The sequence below is a fragment of the Sus scrofa genome, chromosome 3 (assembly GCF_000003025.6).
Source record: "Sus scrofa isolate TJ Tabasco breed Duroc chromosome 3, Sscrofa11.1, whole genome shotgun sequence".
In the NCBI taxonomy this organism is placed as follows: domain Eukaryota; kingdom Metazoa; phylum Chordata; class Mammalia; order Artiodactyla; family Suidae; genus Sus; species Sus scrofa.
The window spans coordinates 117,440,339-117,463,783 of NC_010445.4; the positions used below are offsets into that span (position 1 = coordinate 117,440,339).

Here is a 23,445-nt window from a genome sequence, read left to right on the forward strand (position 1 = left end):
GACTGGTGTTTTTATTTTTTATTTTTTTCAGAGAATGTTTTTGCCTATGTTCTCTTCCAGGAGTTTTATGGTGTCATGTCTTTATTTCTTATTTATTTATTTACTTACTTATTTGCTTTTTAAGGCTGCACCTGCAGCATATGGAGGTTCCCAGGCTAGGGGTCAAATCGGAGCTACAGCTGCCGGCCTATGCCACAGCCACAGCAATGCAGGATCTGAGCCATGCCTGCGACTTACACCACAGCTCACCACAATGCCATGGCACATGAAATGTAATGATCCTTAACCCACCGAGTGAGGCTAGGGATCAAACCTGCAACCTCATGGTTCCTAGACAGATTAATTTCTGCTGCGCCATGACGGGAACTCCTGACTGGTGTTTTTAATAGAAGAGAAGGGACACAGAGACAGACATGCAAAGAGGGAAGATGATATAGAGAGACACACAGGGAGAAGGTGATGTAATGAAGTAGGGAGAGACTGGAGTGATGGTTCTATAAGCCAAGGAATGCCAGGATTGCTGACAACACCGGAAGCTAAGAGCACATGAAACAGATCCTACCCTAGAGATTTCAGAAAGAGCGTGACCCTCTCAACATCTCAACACCTTGATTTTGGACAATGAGACTCCAGAACTGTAAGAGAAAAACTTTCCATTTTTTTAACCCACCCACTTTGTGGTCGTTTGCTACAGCAACTATAGGAAACTAATACAATAAGAAAATCTGGGTAAAAGGTATACAGTATATGCCTTATACTATTTTTTTGCATCTTTTTGTAAGTTTGAAAGTATTTCCAAATAAAAACTGTTTTAAAGGATGTAAAAACAAATAAGCAAAACAAACAAACAAAAAAGAATAATGGGGCTTCTAAGAATCTTAACTGTCTTGTCCCACTGCAGTCTCCCAGGGAGATTTGTGAGGGTGATGTTTGTCTAATGGAGAGGATTATAAATTGCCACAACATTTTGAAAGGAATTTCATCAACTTACACTGAAAACAACAGAGATAACACAAAATGAAAAGAGGTCTTTGTATTTCCAAATCACTATGGACTGCAGCTTCCTAACAGCCTTGGAGAACTACTCAGCTTCAGCCACTGGATAGAACCAAGAGTCCAGAGGTCAAAGAGCATAAAGAACAATTCCCAGGCCTAGGACTGAGCCCCTAGCTGAATTTCAGAATAACCTTGGACAAGTAACTCCTGTATACTCTCGTGTTTTCTGTTTTTAAATGAGAGGATCTCACTTTAGTATGTGGAATCTGTAAGGAACAGAAAACTTTTCTCTTCTCTTCATAGTCTTCAGATTGAAAGAAAGGAATGCGACTCCAGCATGGATGTACCCAGAGATTATTATACTAAGTAAGTCCGGTGGAGAAAGACAAATATCATATATCACTTATATGTGGAATCTAAAAAAAAACATACAAATGAACTTATACCAAAGAGAAATAGACTCACAGACACAAAAAATAAATGCGCGGTTACCAAAGAGGTAAAGGAGGGGAGGGATAAATTAAGAGTTTGGGATTAACAGATAAGTTCTACTACATATAAAAAAGATAAATAACAAGGACCTACTATATAACACAAGGAACTATACTCAATATCTTTTTTTTTCATTTTTTTAATTACTCAAATGAATTTATCACATCTGTAGTTGTATAATGATCATAACAATCTGATTTCACAGGATTTCCATCCCACAGCCCAGGCACATCCCCCCACCCCCCAAACTGTCTCCTCTGGAGACCATAAGTTTTTCAATGTCTATGAGTCAGCATCTGTTCTGCAAAGAAGTTCCGTCTGTCCTTTTTTCAGATTCCACATGCCAGTGAAAGCATTTGATGTTGGTGTCTCATTGTATGGCTGACTTCACTTAGCATGATAGTTTCTAGGTCCATCCATGTTGCAAAAAATGCTGGTATTTCATTCTTTTTAATGGCTGAGTAATATTCCATTGTGTACAGGTACCACATCTTATTGATCCACTCCTCTGTTGATGGACATTTAGGTTGTTTCCATGTCTTGGCTATTGTAAATAGTGCTGCTATGAACATTGGAGTACATGTGTCTTTGCAAGTCGTGGTTTTCTCTGGATAGATGCCCAGGAGTGGGATTGCTGGATCAAATGGTAGTTCTATGTTTAGTTTTCTGAGGAATCTCCATACTGCTTTCCACAGGGGTTGCACCAATTTACAATCCCACCAACAGTGTACTAGGGTTCCTTTTTCTCCACACCCTCTCCAGCAGTTAGTTTGTAGACTTTTTGATGATGTCCATTCTGGCTGGTGTAAGGTGGTACCTCATCGTGGTTTTGATTTGCATCTCTCTAATAATGAGTGACGCTGAACATATTTTCATGTGTTTCTTGGCCATCTGTAGGTCTTCTTTGGAGAATTGTCTGTTTAGATCTTCTGCCCATTTTTTGATAGGCTTGTTTGTTTTTCTGGTATGGAGCTGCAGAAGGTGTTTATAAATTTTGGAGATGAATCCCTTGTCAGTAGATTCACTTGCAAAGATTTTCTCCCATTCTGTGGGTTGTCTTTTTGTTTTGTTTAGGGTTTCCTTTGCTGTGCAGAAACTTTGAAGTTTGATTAGATCCCATTTGTTTCTTTTTCTTTTTATTGTCAATACTCTGATAAGGTGGATCTGAGAAGATGCTGCTGTCGTTTTTGTCAGAGAGTGTTTGGCCTATGTTTTCCTCCAGGAGTTTGATAGTGTCTGGCCTTATACCTAGGTCTTTAATCCATTTGGAGTTTATTTTTGTGTATGGTGTTAGGGAGTGTTCTAATTTCATTCTTTTCCATGTGGCTGTCCAGTTTTCCCAGCACCACTTATTGAACAAGCTGTCCTTTCTCCATTGTATAGCCTTGCCTCCTTTGTCATAGATTAGTTGGCTGTAGGTGCGTGGGTATACTCAATATCTTGTAATAAACTTAATGGAAAAGAATCTAAAAAAGAATGTATGTGCATATATATATGTGAGTGTGTGTGTGTGTGTGCATATATATATATATATATATATATATATGAATCACTTTGGAAAGAAAGATAGAAAGAAAGAGAAAGAGAGGAAGGAAGGAAGGAAAAGAGAAGGAAAGAAAGAAAAAAGGGTTGTATCTGAGGGATGGTACCCCGCTAAAGAGCCTCATCCGCACTTGGACCTGATCAAGATGATAAGATCCTGGGCTTCAAGTTGATTCTTTTTTTTTTTTTTTTTTTTTTTTTTTTTTTTTTTTTTTTTTTTTTTTTTTTTGTCCTTTTGCCATTTCTTGGGCCACTCCTGCAGCATATGGAGGTTCCCAGGCTAGGGGTCAAATCGGAGCCGGAGCCGCCAGCCTATGCCACAGCCACAGCAACACGGGATCTGAGCCACGTCTGCAACATACACCACAGCTCACGGCAACGCCAGATCCTTAACCCACTGAGCAAGGCCAGGGATCAAACCTTTGTGGTTCCTAGTTGGATCCATTAACCACTGAGCCACAGCGGGCACTCCTCAAGTTGATTCTTAAAGGGATGAGATTTGGTGGTCTTGAGGATAAGGAATGGGTCTATTTTGTATGTGTAAGGGATAGAAACTTTTGCACACACACACACATATATATATACACACATGTATATATATGTATATGCATGTGTGTGTGTGTGTGTATATATATATATATATATATATATATATATATATATATATATCTGTATATGTATATAGTTGCCACGCTGTGAGTAAGTCCAAGAAGCCTGTGGAGGGGCCCACATGCAGAGGAACAGGGTCTACTGGCTAATGACTCTGGCTAAGCTCCCAGACAACAGCTGGTACCAACTTGCTATCCACATGGTTGTATAAGAGCTGTCTTAAAAGTGGACTTTATTCCAGCCCATAAAATTGAGCCATCCCAGTTGTGCCACTAAGTTTCAGAGTTGTTCGTTACATAACAATAAGATAACTAGAAAACTAGGGGGGAGATAGAGAGAGAGAGAGAGAGAGATTGAGATTTTAGGGAATTGCCTCATGATTACAGAAGCTTAACAAGTCCAAAATCTGCAGGGTAGGCCAACAGGACGGAGACCCAGAAAGAAGCTGCATTCTGAGTTCCAAGGCAAGCTTCTCTCGTAATACCCTCTTGCTTGGAAGACGTCAGTCTTTGTTTTATTAAGGCTTTCAACTTGAGGCCCAACTTAAGGCCCACCTATGTCCTGGAAGGTAATCTGCTTTACTCAAAATCGACCACTTTTTTTTTTTTTTTGCCGCACCTGCAGCACACAGAAATTTCTGGGACAAGGATCAAATCCATGCCACAGCAGTGACAACACCAGATCCTTAACCCGCTGAGCCACCAGACAACTCCAAAATCCATCAATTTAAATGTGAATTCCATCCAAAAAACACCTTCACAGAAATATCCACAAATTATTTGACCAAATATCTAGGCATCATGGCCCAGCCAAGTTGACATAAAATTCGCCAACACAAACATCAAAGGCTCAGGATTCCAGCACATTTCTTCTGAGCCCTGGAGAGGTGTTGACACTTTATTATGTACAACTTCACTGGAAATGACAGAAGTACATGCTCTTTGCTGCCAAAATTTTCCACTGATTGGCCCTGATGCTAAGTACCCAAACTGCAACTCTAGAGGTATTAACACTTATTAGATGACAGAACAGATTTTAAAAATCCCTCTAGTGCCAGACAGAAACTAACCCAAGCAGCAGTTTTCTTTATCAGCATCCCATGAACTATGAGAGGAAGACAAGGTATAGCCTTGATAACAGGCCCACATGCTTTAAGGCTTTTGCACCAGTGGCCAGTATCTGAGATGAAAATGGATGCGACGGTTACTTACTACCCCTACTACCCTCTATACTTCCACTCATCCCTGACCTAAGGAGAGTGCGGAGATAAGAACATGCAGTGCTGCTCCGACACTGTTTCCGGAACATACCCAACAAGGGATGGCATGACAAAATCTTTTCGTCCCACCTTGCACAAATCCTATGGTGGGTGGAGAGGGCCTTGCTTCAGGGAAACCTTTCCATAGCTCTCTTATCTCTTCACCTTCGTGTCATATGCTGGCCCCATCCCTCCTCTTGCTTGGTCAAGTCAATTTCTCTTCCTTGGAGGAGCATTCTTTATGCTGTACACCAGAAAATTTCCACAAATCTGGGTAGAGAGTGATCAGTATGTTATAGCTTACAACATGCATGTTTTCACTGGGTAAGATTCCACTTCCAATTCGAATTAACACTAGAGAGTCAAGTTCAAGATACCTGGACCCTCACTTTCCCATTATTTCATGTCTATGACACTCATATTTCACATCTAGAAGAGAACTGACCGTATCTCTAAGCCCAAATTCTTCTTTCTCTAACTGAGCACTCACCTATTATCCTGAATCCCTGTGATGCTTGTACATCATTTTACTCATTTCTTTGATCAAAAACACAACCAGTCTAGGTTGAGCCACCTACCTGAAGTTTGAATAAATCATTTCTTCTCTTAACATCTCTGGGCTTCAGTTTCTTCTTCTGTAAGATTAACAGTTGGAAAAGGGCAATTACTATGCCTGCTTCACAGACTGTTGTGACTACCATATGAGACAAACTGGGGGAAATGATTCAAAATGTAAAAGCAATGAAAATCATAGAATATAGGATATTGTCAGATCTGCCTTACACTGAAAAAAATTCAGTAAATAAAAGTTTTGAGGGTCCTCCCTTTCAATGGCATTATTCATCCCAAATTTCAAATTTTGAAGTCATTTTCAATATCACGTTCTTTCTCATTTTATATTTCAAAGGTTGTTAAACCCTTCAAAAATCTCTGACATTCTTCTTTAACTTCGCATATAGGATGTTCTCAAGGCTATCTTTATTTCTCCCACACCCACCTCACCCAGACACTCCAAATCCAGTCCTTGTGACACATGACTGCCATATTAGTCTTCTTAAGCCATTTATGTTTAAAATTCCATCCCCCTGGTCAAGAATTACCAGAATCTCCTCACTTCCCTATAGGATAAATTTCAAAGGCCTTCATTTATCTTATCTTGCACAGTTCCTCTTTTATAATCTGCCCAATCAGTAAAATCTTTCCTCATATCTTGACCATTCCAATGCTCATAATCTCTGATACTTTGCTTATACTATTTTGCTGTACTGGACTATTCTTGTTTTATCCCATTCTGGTAAAAAAAAAAAAAAGTCTAATGTGGTTTATGGTGCTCAGCTTAGCCATAAATCATTAGAAGAGGGAAATGCTGGATTGTGTCTGCTCTTATAATAATGCTAGTTCCATCAACACTGCTAATCTCCTGCCTCGCCCCTTTGTACATATGAATCTGGGCAAGATGCTTGACTAGGTTTATAAGTACATCTTGTCCTACAAGACTAAGCCAACTAGAGTAAATACATTTTATTGAACAAAAATGTCCCATGATTAAGAAAAATTAGTACTGGCAGCAATCAACCACATTCCTCTCCGTTTACATCTAATGTTATGACCATTTAGAGCAATGGAAAAAATTTTGTGTTCTAGAACAGAAAGCAACATTTTAAAAGTAGCATAGAGTAAACGAGGAGAAAAATCTCAGAGAATCGTCTCAAGAAGTCTCTATCATTTTAAGAAGTTAGCCTCTTAAGTATAATTTGAAAAAGTCAAAATGACTCATGCAAATACAAAATGAACCTAAGTCAAAGATTTCATATATTATTTTTTTTACTCAAGTTATTAATTAGTAAGGTAAACAGTGAGAGATTAAGACCAGTATAAAGGAGTATTTGAATACATATAGTCATATATATGTAGACATATATGTGTATATATATATATATATATGGAACTTTACATTTTTGAAATATCTTTGGAATGATGAATCAGTTAGCTAATATATGTAAAACCGATTAATATTATTTAGCTCAACAAGATATAGGCTTCTCCTTTTTATAGACAGAAATCAATTTTACTTCTACCAGATAAAATTCACTTACGTTACTATGGACAATAATCATACGTACTACAATCAGTTTTTTATAAATTACCTTCTACCCCATGAAAGGACCATAGAAAACCAGTGACAGAAGCACACCTGTTTACAATTAAACAACCCCCCAAGTGTACACTAGGCAACAACCAGCACTACACTGAAAGGACATATATCAATATCTTTTGCATTTCCATGTCTGGGACACTGTTTCCTGGTGACCCCCATGTAAACAACACTTAAAGACAAGTATAATGGGGGAAAAGAAAGCAGGGATGGTTTAAAGTTAGATGGGCCAAGGCCGCAAAATGGAAAAAGAGAGGGGCAAATGAAAGCTTATGGTCCACTAAAGTGTCATGGGTGGGCACAGGCGACAGACTGACTTTCAATCCCTGCTTCTAGGACTTTTCTTACTGTCACTAAAACGTTATAAACAACCCCGACTCCTATTTGTAACTCCCTAAAACCTTCCCAACTCAGTCAGACAATAGAAATGTGCTTTACCATAGGCCAGGATATAGTGATCTGGAGCTGATTCAGCCCAGCTCAAGCTAAACCTAGGTCACAGGTCTTTTGCTCTCGCTCACCACAAAATTCACAGACCAGGATGCTGCCTTCCTTCAGCAGGACTACTGATGTCCTAGGACAGTGAGAGGCTATCCCAAACAGGGTGGTCGGGTACCTCTCAATCAAAACCTCTGAAAAGAAGGTCATAACTTGTCCCCCTGAGGGGCTATGAGTGGCAAGCTGACCACTGCTGGGGAGTTTTCTCATTAGGAAGATAAACCCAAGGGCAAGTAGCAAAGTTCCCCAACCCAGGGGATACCCAAGTCTACGGCCATACCAAACTGAATGCACCCAATCTCGTCCAGGGGGTACTCAAAAGGAGACTTGATTGCCTGTGGGCTCCAGCTTAATGCCTTTATGGATCATAGGTAGTAAATACTTTGGTTGCTTGCTCAAGTGAGACAGAAAATGGTCTCCAGGTGCCATCTCTCTTCCTTTCCCCATGGTCTATCCTAGCTCCACCAAGCTCTTCCCTAATTAGTTATATCTTCTCCCTTTCTTTCTTAACCCCTCCAGCCTAAAGAATGTCCCCAAGTTTTTTCTTATCAAAAAGTCTTGCAATCTATAGTCCAGTCACTTGAGTTTCTCCCCTTTCTCTGAGGCTCAGAGTTTTGAAATGCAAAAGCAAGGATTGCCTTCTTTCTTTTGTCTGCTGTGTCTTTCCCACTCAGATGCAGGGAATGTGGAATACCCACTTGAATGAGTGGGAGAAGAGCCAGAGGACACACCAGAAACACAACTGGATTAGTTACTATTTCAACAGCATTATATCATCAACACTTTTATAATCAAGGAGTAGATTTGAGACACCAACCACCCAACTAAGATGAGTGGCAAATTAGCTTACTTCACCCACAGCTGCACTCAGTCAGTGCTTCTCTTTCAAAACTCTGTTTATTCATTCATCTACTCATTAACATTAACTTTTTTTTCAGTGCTCTTTCCATTATACAATGTCAATACCAGGTTATTGAACAAATCAATTTTCAGTGAAATAAAATGCATTTTAAAAATTGTGTATCTATGCATTTTTATGGGGAAGAAATCCACAGGTTTTCTCAAAAATCAAATTTGCCAGAGCATCCATGTGTCATAGCACAAATAGTGAAATAACCTAGTATTGACATTGTATAATGGAAAGAACACTGAACTGGCTCTGCCATTGACATAGGTGAGTTTGTATAACCTCTGTGGGTCTCAGTTGCTTCTCTGTAAAATAAGACGGTTGGACTCAATCTCCTCTATACTCTCTTCTAGAACTAACACCATAAGTGTTCATAATTGAAGAGAAAATCAGTATTCCATAACATAGAATCTTGCATTGAAAGCAGGGACTCTTGGGGCAAAGGGTGTCTGTTCCCCGGACTAACTCTTTTTTCCTGAGTTCTCCCTTAACTCTTAAGGTCCCTGGTTGATTCTTATAATTACCATCAGGCTGCCTTCAGAAGAACTCTGCATATTCTCATGGCCAAGATGGATTCAAGGCCTTGCCTCAGCCTCATTTAAAATGAAACATTTAAAATGGAAATATACAGAGAGAACAACACACATCTAAAATAAATTGATGTATAAGCTATAACTTACTCATGCTCACTTTGTGATCTGCTATGGGGGTCCTACTCAGTCTACACCCCATATGCCTTCAGGGATAAAAAGCAAACATGAACGCTCCTCACCTGAATGTGTCCTTGTGGAAACCTAGACTCTTCACAGTTCTGGCTCAGAGAGGAGGAGAAAGGCTCAGTTATTTCTTTTATCCACTGAGTTCCCCCTTACAGTTGTTCTGCCATATCTTTGCCTCTTATCTATATGACAGACATCAAGAACGACCTTTTAATTCCCCTCCATAAAACTTCTAGGAAAAAACATAGGCAGTATACTTTTTGACATCGATATGTCTTAGCAAAAAACTTTTGGATATGTCTTCTCAGGCAAAGGAAACAAAAGCAAAAATAAACAAACAGGATGGACTACCTCAAACTAAAAACTTTTGCACAGCAAAGGAAACTAGCAGCGAAATGAAAAGGCCACCTACTGAATAGGAGAAGACATTTACAAACAATATACCTGACAAGGGGGTTAATATCCAAAATATACAAAGAACTTGTATACTCAACATCAAACAAACAAACAAACAACCTGATTTTTAAAATGGATGAAGGACTTGAATCAACTTTTTTTCCAAAAAAGACTTACAGGTGGCAAACAGATACATGAAAAGATGTTCAACATCACTAATTACCACGGAAATGCAAATCAAAACCACTATGACATATCACCTCACACTGTCAGAATGGCTATTGTCAAAAAGATACAAATAAAATCAGCAGTCTCTTATGAAGGAAGAAGGGGAGAAGGGATATTAGATTGGTGATAAATTAGCTGCCTTGCTTCAGCAGGTGCGTACAAAGTACAGTGGGAATTCTGTTGGATGCCTGAGGCTGGGTTGGAAAGGCTTAATTGAAAAAAGTTTAGAATTTTAGTTAAAACAAAAGGAATTAATTACCCCCCCGCCTGCCCCCCGGTGGTGAAGGCCATCCCAGGCCACGCAAATAGGATGTGTAAAGACAGAGGGATCAGAATACAGCTTGTCGGGAAATTCTAGATAGTTTAGACTCCTGGAGGGGGAGAGGAGGCCAGAATGGAAGATTAGGACCAGATCATGAAGATTTTATAATCCTGGATAGAGAGTGGGTTTCATCTTGGAAGTAAGAGGGAGCCAATAAGCAATTTTAAGCATGGGAGTAACAGAGTCTAATGTTCACAACTGAAAGATCATTCAGCACTCAGACTAGGACATGTCGTGCAAGGGGAATTCTGTCACATCCTAAACGGCTCCCACCAGTAGAGTCATTAACAGATTTGCTAAGAACACCTCTAGTGCTGGGAGAAAAAGGAAGGAGGAGCAAGGTAAATAACGGGGCTAAAAACAATTTCCAAGACTTCCCTGTAAAGATACACACACACACTCACACACACACACACACACACGCGCGCGCGTGCAGACAATGGACAAACCCAACATAAACACATTCCAAATCTGTGGATGTTTACATGGAATTTTGGGGCTCAGGTGAACATAAATAAGGGAAGAAATTGAGAGATGGATTTTAAAAGTAACATTTAATTCTGATCTATTCTTTTGCTCTGTCTTTAATAGATTAGTCTCCCCACCACCACCACGTAGATCCTATCTCACTCTTAACCTAATCGAGAGCCAATTTTTTAATCAAAAGCCATTTTTAGGATCAAAGAGAAACATATTTCTAGGTAGAGAGTATGTTAGTTATATCTCGTAACATCATATGGTGAGGGATAGTCAACTAAAATTAGAGATGATATTCAATGAAATTCTCAAAAAAAATCAAATGCCTCCAAATCCAGGGGGGAAAATTGAATCTTTTTTCTTCCAGGATATTTTTCTCAAGTACCAGCGGAAGCGCTAATGAGAGACAGGCCTCCTTGCCATTCAGTGACAAACATAATAGGTTACATGAAACCACAGAAAATGAGTCTATTTAAAAATGTCAGGTACAACACTAAAGGAAAATTCAGTCTTGTATTTTTTCCTCTTGATCATGGTCTAATAGAGACAATTCAGAAATGATTTCTTCAGAACTTGGTGATATTCATGATTGAAATAGTGTTGCTAATGATAACAATGTGTAGAATTATACATGGAAAGTACTAATAATGCAGATCATATGGTCTATAGTTGCAGTTCCCCTGCAGATTATTTTTTCCTAGGTATATTTGATTACTCAGAGATTAGCATACTAAAACTCAGATTTGTTCTAACATGTAGAGAATGGGGTTTATAAGAACTAAATCAGACAATTCAACCAAATTTTCACTTATGCCAGCTTTGCCATGCAAAATAATTACAATGTAAAGCAGGTGGTACTGAACCAAAGACATTGTTTTCAAATATTTTTGGCATCTTATGGTTTTGCTTAGATCCATCATAAACAATATTCTATAAGACATTATAATAATTGAAAAATTATATAAGCACTTGCTAAATCAAAGGCACAAATCTTAGTTTATGGTATTAAAAATAAGATGCATATTTTGGAATCTTTAAATGACACCTGACTTCTTAGCTATGTTTTGAAGAAAAAAATAGAATATGTTCTTTTCCCTATTTGGAATTTTTAAAACTATCTTCATATCTCATGCTGTTTACATATCTGATGGTTATAAGAGATCATTTTTCTTCTGAAAAGACAATATTTATAAAGATATATTATGTCACTATGATTACAGGTCATTTCCACTGGTTTTTAGGAGTAATAAAATCGGAATTTAAAAACTGCAAACAAGTAGAAGCATTGTCCTTTTTCCATGTTACTGAATTTCTAAAATCATGTTCCAAAGCTGGGTAGAGAGCTGATGGGTATAGAGAAAAAAAGCTGGGATGGAGGAATATTTTTGACCAAAGGCCTGGCACCAAACAAATTATGACTATGACCTCAAATATGTTTTAAAAGCAAAGATACAACTATAAATTTTCATGAAATTTAATTAGCAAAAAAACTACATCTTAAGTTCCACAAAATATACTTATATGTTATTTGTTCAAAAGATGTTACTATGTCATAATTGAGTATACATGATATATTCTGTGATATATAATAGAGTATATAAAGGTACATATAAAGGAACATATATACACTTATTAGACAGTTTTGCTAGCTGATGATGCAGTAACAAACAACCCAGAAATCTCAGCAGTTTGTAACAATGTAGATTTACTTCTTGCTCTCATTACATGCCCTTCACTGGTCACTTCCACCTCTATTCCATGTCTTCCTCATTCTGGGACCCTGGGCAAAGGAACAACCCAAATCTGGGACATACTGATCTTGGATCAGAGAGATGAGAGAATTCCACAAGGGTAGAAATGGATCCCCACAATGGACTATCTGTTAAAATGTCATTGTCCAAAACAAGCCATATGTCCAAGTTTGATATCAATAGGGCACAAGCTACAGTCTCACATTGTGAAGGGCAGAAAATTACTGGAAATAACTTTATTGCTTAAAAGAATTCCTGGAAACATGTTTACCCAAACAATGGACTCTTCAACTCTCTTCTTCACGGGAAAATAGATCTCTCAAATCTGCCTGCTTATCAAATGACTTTTACTCATCAGTACATTAGAAATATGGGATAGAAGCAAAGCAAAGCTCACAAGAAAATTCATAACTGGAAATTTCATGTTTACAAATAAGATTCAAGTTAGGGGGAAAAAAGAATGCCAAAGAAAGCAGAGGGAAGAATAACAAATAAAAAGTATTCAGTGATGAGTTTGAAAAGGAAAAAACATCTTAAAACTATTACATAAATCCAAGGACTGCTTCTTCCAAAAAAAAGTAAAAATATATAAACATAAACCATTAGATTATCTGATAAACTGAGGAAATGGGAGATAGCACGAAGGTACAAAAGATTAAAATGATGATGGAATAATCACAAATACAGAGAAAACTGAAAGATTCATAAGCAACCACTTTGTGATTGCAAATCTAAGCAAATAAATTTGAGAACCTGAATTAAAAGGGTTATTCTTAGGAAAATATAAATTATTGATAGTTCCTATACTATTTAAACTGTTCCAGAGCATAGAAAATAAAAAGAATGAAAATGTCTATATTCTTTTTTACAAAGCTAGCATAATATTGGCAACAAAAACCCTAAAAGAAATCCACAAATTAATCCCACTTAAGAATATAAATGTTTAATCTTATGTAAAATATTATCTAATAGAGTATAGTAGCATACTAACATAATATTTTATGATTACTTATATTTTTGATAAGACCCCCAAAATAGTACCCTTCATCCCCAACTGGGTTCCGAAAAAAAAAAAAAAAAAAAATGAGGGAGTTCCCGTCGTGGCGCAGTGGTTAACGCATCCGACAAGGAACCATGGGGTTGCAGGTTCGATCCCGGCCCTTGCTCAGTGGGTTAAGGATCCGGCGTTACCGTGAGCTGTGGTGTAGGTCTCAGATGCGGCTCGGATCCCATGTCGATGTGGCTCTGGCGTAGGCTGGTGGCTACAGCTCCAATTAGACCCCTCGCCTGGGAACCTTCATACGCTGCAGGAACAGCCCTAGAAAAGGCAAAAAGACAAAAAAAAAAAAAAAAAAAGAGAGAGAGAGAGAGAGAAAGAAGACCTTAGTCTTACTTATGCTTATAGAGCATTGGGAGACCTAAACATCATTTTGATTAATGATAAAGGCTATATTAGGGCCCACTGCTAATATGCATGTAAAAAGGGCCTGCAAAGTGGACCCCAGAATTAGACAGACTTACCCACTGAGTCAGAGGCAATCTTCTACAGGTGTAGAGAGTTGCCCAGGTTATATCTTGAAGGAGCAGAGACCTCCTACTCCCTATGGGAAACTGGCTCCCAAAAGAAGAAAACAGAGATGAGTTAAGCATGAATAGCTTATTCTTCCAAAACTCATGTATCAGGCAAGTCACTCCACTTTCCCCTGGCAGAGTGAGGGAGGGCTCAAGAGAGGCCAGGAATGTTAAACTAATCAAGGTCTTTCACTTTGGAAACATTGGGAGTGAAAGTTATGTTCCGGCTTGTTGGTCTTGGTTTTTTAAAAAATGCATTTGGGGAGTTCCCATCATGGTTAATGAATCCAATTAGGAACCATGAGGTTGCGGGTTCGATCCCTGGCCTCGCTCAGTGGGTTAAGGATCCAGCATTGCTGTGAGCTGTGGTATAGGTCGCAGACTTGGCTTGGATCTAGCATTGCTGTGGCTGTGGCATGGGCCAGCAGCTACAGCTCCGATTAGACCCCTAGCCTGGGAACCTCCATATGCCATGGGAGCAGCCCTAGAAAAGGCAAAGAGACAAAAAAAACAAAAAAAAAATGCATTTGGTTTGACCATTAGCCTATGGTCTATGTCCATTGAGAGAGAGACCCATTAGGAGAGTCTTGCTCCTACCCTTAGGAGGCTAATTCAGTAACTGCTTTTTGGGGGGTCGTTCTAAGACCACTGATAACAAGATGGATTTTGCCTCCAGAAGGCTATGAACTTGCTTAAGAGTACATCATTTAATAATTCCAAGGCCATGCTATGATTCATGCTCAAAGCTAAAATTCTATTTTATATACATTTTACTTTCCATTTGAAATTTTGTACAGCTATGTTGTCTAAAATAGACCACCAGAGCCTCTGCAATGAGATTAAATGACAACATTAATATATTCCAATGGTAAAAGGCAAATACTTATTGATGACCTAGATAGTCCCATATTGGAACTATGAAGACACAGCTAAATCCATTTTAGAGAAATTGAATATGAGCTGGATTTTTTTTTTTTGTCTTTTTGCCATTTCTAGGGCCACTCCCATGGCACATGGAGGTTCCCAGGCTAGGGGTCCAATCAGCGCTATAGCCGCTGGCCTATGCCAGAGCCACAGCAATGCCAGATGTGAGCTGCGTCTGCAACCTACACCACAGCTCACAGCAATGCTGGATCCTTAACCCACTGAGCAAGGCCAGGGATCGAACCCACAACCTTATGGTTCCTAGTCGGATTCGTTAACTGCTGAGCCATGACAGGAACTCCTGAGCTGGATATTTTAAAATACTGAAGAGTTATTGCGTATTTTGTGTGGTGTGATGATGGTACTCTTGATCTTTCTTTGAAAGTCCTTATCTGTTAGAGATTCACTCTGAAGTATTTAAGGTTAAAATAACATGATGTCTGGAAGTCACTTTTAAATGTTCCAGTAAAACAAGGAAACAAACAAAACAAAAAAACAAACAAAAACAAAAAAACAAGTGACATGAATGTACTATAGATGTAAGAACTGTTAGACTATAGATAAATTCAAGGTATCTTGAAAGGTGAGGAGGCTAATTCTGCCTAGGAAAGTTAGGACAGGGATAAAATTTGAGTGTTGAAAGTTGTGCAGGAATTTTCTGAGCTAATGGGGTAGGGTTACCTGGGAAGAGAATAGCATTGCAAGCAGAAGGCATGAATGCTTACATATGTCATAGAGGTCTGGGAATGATGTTGAAATGGACATGAAAGAACACTGTATAATTCTTCAGTAAAACTGCATACAACCTTAATGAAAATATTTGAGGCAAAAGAATTATAAGTCTTGATTGTATGAGGTTGAGGCTAGAATAATGCTTCTGCGCTGGATCATGCCATTTAGACCATTTAATATATTTTGTTAAATTAATCTAAAATCTACAATGTCATTTTCTTTCTCCTTTTTGCAAATAGTAGCTATCTTTTAAGGAGGACTCAAGAGCTCCCTTCAGTCAAAAGCTCTTCTTACCCTGCAGTTCTCGTTGTGGCTCAGTGGTTAACAAATCCGACTAGGAACCATGAGGTTGCAGGTTCGATCCCTGGCCTTGCTCAGTGGGTTAAGGATCTGGCATTGCTGAGAGCTCTAGTGTGGGTGGCAGACGCTCCCATGGCATATGTGGCTCTGGCGTAGGCCAGCAGCTATAGCTCTGATTGGATCACAAGCCTGGGAATCTCCATACGCCATAAGTGTGGCCCTAAAAAAGACAAAAAAAAAAAAAAAGCTCTTCTTACCCAATTTATGGTTCAGTGATCCCCATTCTTAAAAGCAGTTATTCAATATGGCACTTGATGATGAGCTTGTCTACAATACCAGGAGAGTTGTATGTGGGATAATCCCATTTCCTCAGCTAGAAGGAGTTATCTTGAACCAAGCCCAGCACAATGCTTAGGAGTTATAAGATTTATCCCCAAGCATAGGGAGAAGGCCAGATGTGGGCAGCCAAAAGTTTGTGTATTCACTCTGTCCCATGGACAGTTTTTGGGGTCAATATCTCAATTTTACCATCTGGGGAAAATAAAAATTTAAAATGTGGAGGGGGGGGGCAGGGAGAAAGGAAAACAAATGTGGTTCCCTGACCTCTCTGAAATGTTAAAAAAAAATGGGTGGTGCTAAAACTAAAGTTCAGAGGCTTTAATAATCCTGGAGATTCAACATATCTTTTAAATTTTTGTTTAACTCCATCAATTTCACTAAGGAATTTTTTAAAAAATAAGTGAAAATGAACTCTATGATAATGAAGTGACACTATCTTTTAGTTTGCAGGAACTAGACTATGACAGGTAAGCATGGAACTCTTTTAAAAATCTAAATCCAAGAAAGCCAAAGTTGAAGAGAGAAACCATAATAATAGGGCAAAGGAACAGCAGGCTTTTGAGTTCCTCTATTGTGTGGTACCCAGCACTGTGGAGAACACTATCTCCACTGGATAATTCAAAGAGAGCTAAATTGTACACCTGGGCTTCATTAAGGCTGCTAATAAGAGTGTGAAACAAATATATTAGTCTGGTTGGTTTGGGCTGAGAATAGGATCCCTTTGCAGTTTTTAAGGTCCTAACATAATCCATTTTTAAACTATAAACTTTAAAAACTAATACATATGGCTGAACCCAAATAAACTCAAACATTAGAGGAAAATATAAATTAGTCAATTAGCTTTCTCTCTGTTAAGACTAAATATTTGTCAAAGTCACATGAAACAGGAAAAGAGTCGTCCCTTTGTATCCATGGGGAATTGGTTCCAGGACCTCAGGACCACCAATACCAAAATATGCAGATGCTCAAGTCCTTCCTACAAAGTGATACAGCATGTATTCAGCAAATAGCAGAACAGAGGAGCAAGGTAGAGGAAACGGGCTTCTGTCATGCTTGGTAGAAATAAGAGAAGTCATAGTATTTTGGTAACAGATAGTACTCTGAAATGGAATTCTATCTGGCTAATATTATTTATTATTCACTTGTTTATAAGCCAGAAATGGTCTAAGCTTTTATTTAATTGGTATATTAGTTTCCTGTTGCTGCTGCAACAAGTTATCACAAACTGAATGGCTTAAAACAATACAAATTTACCCTCAAGCAGGCAGCACAGCATCTTCTGACCTCTCTATAACTACTGCTTCTGCCATCACATTTTCCTTTCTCCTTCTGCTTCCATTGTCACATTATCTTTGACTCTGGTCCCCCTGTTCCCCCTCTTATAACTCTTGAATTACACCAGGGATACCGGGATAATTCAGGGTACTCTCCCCCATCTTCAGAGCTTTAACACATTTTAATCACATGTGCAAATCCCTTTTTGTCCTGTAATGACGAATACTCACAGGTTCCAGGGATTTGGGACAAAGAACTTTAAAGGACAGAAATCCAGTCTATGACAGCTGGATAGATGGGCAACATTGAAATATATTTTGGTTTATGAAAAAATAAATTCCATCCTTATTTTACTGGAGAATATAACGTCTCCACTAAAGAATAAGAAGGAATAATTTCTAAAAGTTCTGTAGCAGTATAATTAGCCCACAAAAATATTGTTGAACAGAGCAATTAGTCTGAGGAATCTAACAAAATGGGAACATACTGTACTCTAAGGGGATGTTCATCTGTAGCTAGCCCCAAACTCTACTTTGTTTTTAATTTATAGAGATAGTTGAACTACATTTCCCGTAATTTCTTATCCTTACCATACCCTGCCCTGCCACTAAAAGTTTCTTGGTGGTGTGGTTTCATTGAGGGGGGATTAATGGATCATATTGATGGATTACAACAAAGCATTTGGAGTTGCAGTTATATAACAAGGTGAATGACCTTGAAAGTCTTAAAATAGGAGTTCCTATTGTGGTTCAGTGGTAACTAACCCGACTAGTATCCCCAAGGATATGGATTCAATCCCTGGCCCCGCTCAGTGGGTTAAGGATCTGATGTTGCTTTGCGCTATGGTATAGGTCACAGACACAGCTCTAGATCTGGAGTTGCTGCGGCTGAGGTGTAGGCCTGTGGCAACAGCTCTAATTCAGCCTGTAGGCTGGAAACCTTCATATGTTGAGAGTGTGGCCCTAAAAAGACAAACCAAAAAAAGTCTTAAAATAAAAATATTATTTTCATCTCTTGTATATGTGTATATGCTATTATTGATTGCCTGAACATCTAAATGTTGATGCCTGCCAGATTTTCTTTTTTTAGTTTATTCTCTTTATAAGCCAAGTGCCTCTATGAAGACAGTGCCATCAGTGAACAGTCCAAGTGTACTGGCTTTTAGAACCAACTATCTCTTTGGGTCTCAGAATAACTAAATGCCAGGAGGAACAGTGTAACTATAATATGGGCGTAACTATAATAACAGTGTAACTATAATTTTGCTAATTTTTGGCTATTGATTTTCATTTATGTGTAAAATGAATCATTATGTGGTTCTACTTTTTAATGTGAGTTGTTTGAAAAGACATTTATCTGTATTTCAGAGTACCCCAGAGCAATTTTATAGAGGCTGCCTGAATCAATGATAGATTTACAAGCATTTAGAATTATCTATCCTTAAAGATATATAAATGAGGAAATTCACTCTTAGAATCAGTGGAAAGCCACAATTCAAAATTCACTGATATTTCTAATTAGTAGTTCTATTTCTAGAATATATATTGAAGATGACACATCTTAGTTGTCTTCTACACTTAAAAATAAATCTTTTTTCTCTTATTTCCTTGCTCTTTTTCTTCTTTCTATTGTTCCTTTTTACCAAATCTTCAGTTTATGCGTCTTAGTTCAAAGAGTGTCTAAACTAAGAGTTTCAACTTCCTGTGTTTCATGACATTCTCACAACATCCACCAGCAGTATGCTTTCCTATCATAAAGATCTAAGCATTACCTACTTGTCTGTCATCATTCTTTGTGTAAGTCTTCCACGACTCTTTTACCTTTGCTAAAGTGTCCCCAACAACTGTAAGAGTTCTTGAAATTGTCTTTAAAGAGCTCTGCATAGTTGATCTCTGCCGTAACAGAAATGCAACCTTTTTTTCCCTCTTCCTCTTCAATGATTTTGCCCATGAAATGGCAGGAGGCTGAGCCACTGTCTCCACTATGACTTCTTCCCTGTAAGTGCTTCCCTGATATTATTTCATGTCCTTAGGACACTGCACAGAGGCCTCTCTGCTCAGCAGAAGGCAGATTTCCTTGGTACCATACTCTGTCACAGTGATTCCTGAGTTGCACTGCCTTAGGACCCCCAAAGCTCTCACCGATTTTGTGGGAAATTTGCTTCTTTCTGTTTCCTGCTATAATCCTTCTCTGGCTGACTCAGCCATGAATCCAAATCATTTGGGTAAAGAGGGGACCATTTATCTGATCCATCATTCTGAACTGTCCTCGAGCTTCTCTTTTCTTCTAGATCTATGTAAAGCATTTACCACAAAACTTGGCGCATAGTCAATGTTCAGGAAATATTAGCTATTACTCTTATTTAATAAAAGTCTCTCCTAGTAATTTACATTCCTTAGAGTTTTATAATTTGAATAATTATTCCATAAAGCCTACGTTTACATTTGAAGCTTTTTCCATGTATTATTCTTTGCTACCCATCATGAGATTAAACAATCAGAAAACCCTGCATTGCATCTCTTTGTGAACATCACTAGATTAATGAAATGAGGAGTCAACCCCTGAATGTTTTTATGAGTCTCCAGATGCCCTGGGAGTTAGGTCAGCTTCTGGCCAACAGCCAGTGAGGTACAGTGACTGGCCAATAGTCATTTGACTGTATTTAGCAGAGGATTTTCTGGCCTCAGTGGAGCTAGGAGATATCTGTAGCTCTGACCAGCTTGGTTGCAACCTTATGAAAGACTTTGAGCTCCTACTGATCTCTGGGATTACTGATCCTCAGAAACTGTGTGAGACAATAAATGTTTGCTCTTTTTTTCTTTTTTTTTTTTCTTCTCTTTTTCTTTTTAGGGCTGCACCTGCACAATATGGAAATTTCCAGGCTAAGAGTCGAATTGGAGCTGCAGCTGCTGGCCTACACCACAGCCACAGCAACACCAGATCCTAGCTGCATCTGTGACCTACATCACAGCTCATGGCAATGCCAGATCCTTGACCCACTGAGTGAGGCCAGGGATTAAACCTGCATCCTCATGAATAGGAGTCAGGTTCTTAACTGGCTGAGCCACAATGGTAACTTCCCTAGATGTTTGCTCTTTTAGGCGGCTTTGTTTTGGGAATAATTTGTTAAGCAGCAATAGGTAATGAATGAACCCTTCACTCTCATTTACTCTACCTTTTAGTTCTCCTTCCACTGTCAGTATCCCTTAAAGTATTTAGTATGTTTATTTAGTGTTTCTGTGAGAGCAAGTTTTTCTCCCTGGATCGCTTTTGTGTCCTCAGTGCCTTGAAGAGTGTTTGGAATGTAATAGGTAGTTAATAAACATTGAATGTAATGAGAGCCTGAAATTTCCATGTAAAAGGTGAAAGTGTTTCAGCTTCATTTCTTGTTTTAAATTAGTATTCAAGGGTCTAATTTTATAGCCACATGTTCCTATATAGTTACCTTTGTGGAATGTTTGTCTGCTCACTGAGATCCCCTTAACTGTAGCCAAGGGTCCCTCTCTGCAAGGTACAATATGACCCCTAGGGCTTGTCACTGATGACTGGACAATTGCTGAAAGCCAGACCCAAATCAAGCCAATCAGAAAGTTTCCCCTAAGCACTTGGAATTAAAATCAAGAGAGTGAGAAAAAAAGAGCCTCTCTATGTGGCTGTCCCTGTTGGTCAATTAGGACAGGCTACACTGTAAGAAGAGCAAAAATAACAAGAGGTTTCTTTGTTTGTTTGTTTTTCTTGTCTTTTTAGGGCCACGCCCATGGCATATGGAAATTCCCAGGCTAGGGGTTGAAGTGGAGCTACAGCTGCTGGCCTACACCACAGCTCATGGTGTTGCCAGATCCTTAAAACACTGATTAACACCAGGGATCAAATCTGTGTCTTCCTGTATACTAGTTGGGTTCGTTACCACTGAGCCACAATGGGAACTCCATAAGAGGTTTCTTTCTCCAATGTATTCATCCCAGGATGGCTGATACCTTTATGAAGCAGCAGCTGTTCAAGGACACAGGCTGTTGGGATCAACACCGTTCAAACATCGCCATCATCTTGCCAAAGGAAAAAGTGAAGTTTTGGAGAATCTCACTCATGGAATCAACTGCTCAGCCTGAAAGCAACACAGCATTTCTCCTCAATTCATTGGCCAGAACTACCACATCCCCTTGGTCCCTCCCTTCCTCACATTCCTCCACCCCTGAACTATAAAGGAAGTGCAATCCTAAAAAGTGCCTAGAAGGTAGAAACTATTATTTGAAGAGCAAATAATATAGGGATAATAACAGAGTGGCCAAAAGTCTGGAAAAATAGTTTTTTTTAAAAAAGGAACCCCCTTGGTTAATTTTTTTGGCACAGACTTTTTAAAATAAAATCAGAGACATAAATCACTTGAGCAATGCACCATACATGCACATGCAAGAACTGAAAAAAACTTGCATTTGAACCACAGTCATCTTAATTTGCATACATTAAGCAGTACATTGGTAACAAATGTATCATTTAATGCCACTACAATGTACTCACTCAATCACTTATTTTGTGCATTTGTCTATTTCCAGACTGTACCATCACAAGTTAATACTGATCTCACTGGAGTTGCTGTGAAAATTTAAAATGAGTTGATTCCTGGGAAGCTCTCAGTTAAACTCATTGGGTAAACTTACGTGTAGGACATAAACTGAAAATAGGGATGGTAATGAAGAGGACCAGTACACCACTGGTTGGAAGGCAGCATGCCTGTCACTCAGATACTGAAAACAAAAGGATCAAGTCTTTTTTGTGAGTGAGATTACTGACTAGCCAGTCTACCTGACTGCTTCTCCCCTGCTTATAAAACATCGTATTTTCTATTGCATTTTTGTACAGATACATGCTGGTCACCTATTAGCTGCCAGGTGCTGAAGATGCCAACAGTTCGGCAAGACGAACATGACCTTTGTCTTCTCAGAGTTGAGGTGTGGTAAGCTCAAAATACCTCTGGAATAGGCATCTTCCGTATTTTGCTAAAGGAACTAGTAGCAGAGGCAGGAATATGAATACTAATAAACAGATCAACTGAAAAACAACCTTCCTGTGTATGCAGGGGAAGGAAGGGAAGAAATGCAACCAGTAAGGGAGGAAGGGAAACACTGGCAGAGGAAAAACTGGGGGATAAGTGGAGAAAGTGTTATAGCAAAAATAACACTAACAATAATAATAATAAAACTGGTTGAACCGTCTCCATTGTGTTATGCCCTGCCTTGGCCCACTTAGTACAATGCTTTCCTGCTAATTAGACTTACATTGCACCTAGCATCTGGCTTTTCACAAATGATCTCTCCCTTGCTTAATTGCTCTATTTTACTAATGGTTACTTTCTAGCTAGTATTTTATTACACCTAGTGTTTTTTTTTAATTGGAATACCCCCTAATAAGCCCTCCCTGTTAGCAATCTTCATTCCAGAGAGAAAGTCAAGGAATGATAACCACTAAGACAACCAGAAACCATCACCAGACCATCTAACATCAATCTTGACAGCTCTGAAATGATCGATGGAAGACTATAGACACCTTAATCAATAACCCTGTCTTTCAAGCTAAAGCTACAGGACCCCTTGCTACCCCCTCTCAAGGCAGGACACAGTTTTGAGACATTAGCCTGCTGTGTCTTCCTTTGCCTAGCAGAGCAGTAAAGCTGCTCTTTCTCTTCCTCGAAACTGTCTCCAAGACGTAACTGGCGTCGGTATACAGAGGCGGCATTTTTGGCTACAAAAGGAGTAAGGAAAGTTGGAACATAAACCAAGGATGACTGAAACAAGAAGCAGATTAAATCCTAAAGAAGAGTAAGAGGAATTTCCAGCACATCTATAGCTTCCCAGCGGTCTCCGTAGATCGGGGCCAACACCGCCCAAACCACCGTTAAGAATATTCCAAACCCCGCCACACAGCGTGTCCTGACTGCGCCGGTTCTCCAGAGCTG

At 38.9% G+C, this 23,445-nt stretch overlaps 1 long non-coding RNA gene across 2 annotated transcripts; it reads right to left on the reverse strand.

Moving 5' to 3' along the window:
• Positions 3,442-23,445, reverse strand: LOC102168156. 2 transcript variants are annotated; one of them, XR_002342832.1, is made up of 6 exons: positions 23,402-23,445; positions 22,368-22,498; positions 21,470-21,597; positions 13,872-13,961; positions 5,476-5,532; positions 3,442-5,167 (listed from the first exon to the last, which is right to left on the reverse strand). It is a non-coding gene; the product is annotated as an uncharacterized LOC102168156 (long non-coding RNA). The 2 variants fall into 2 exon arrangements; XR_302621.3 differs by having other exon boundaries at positions 22,368-23,441.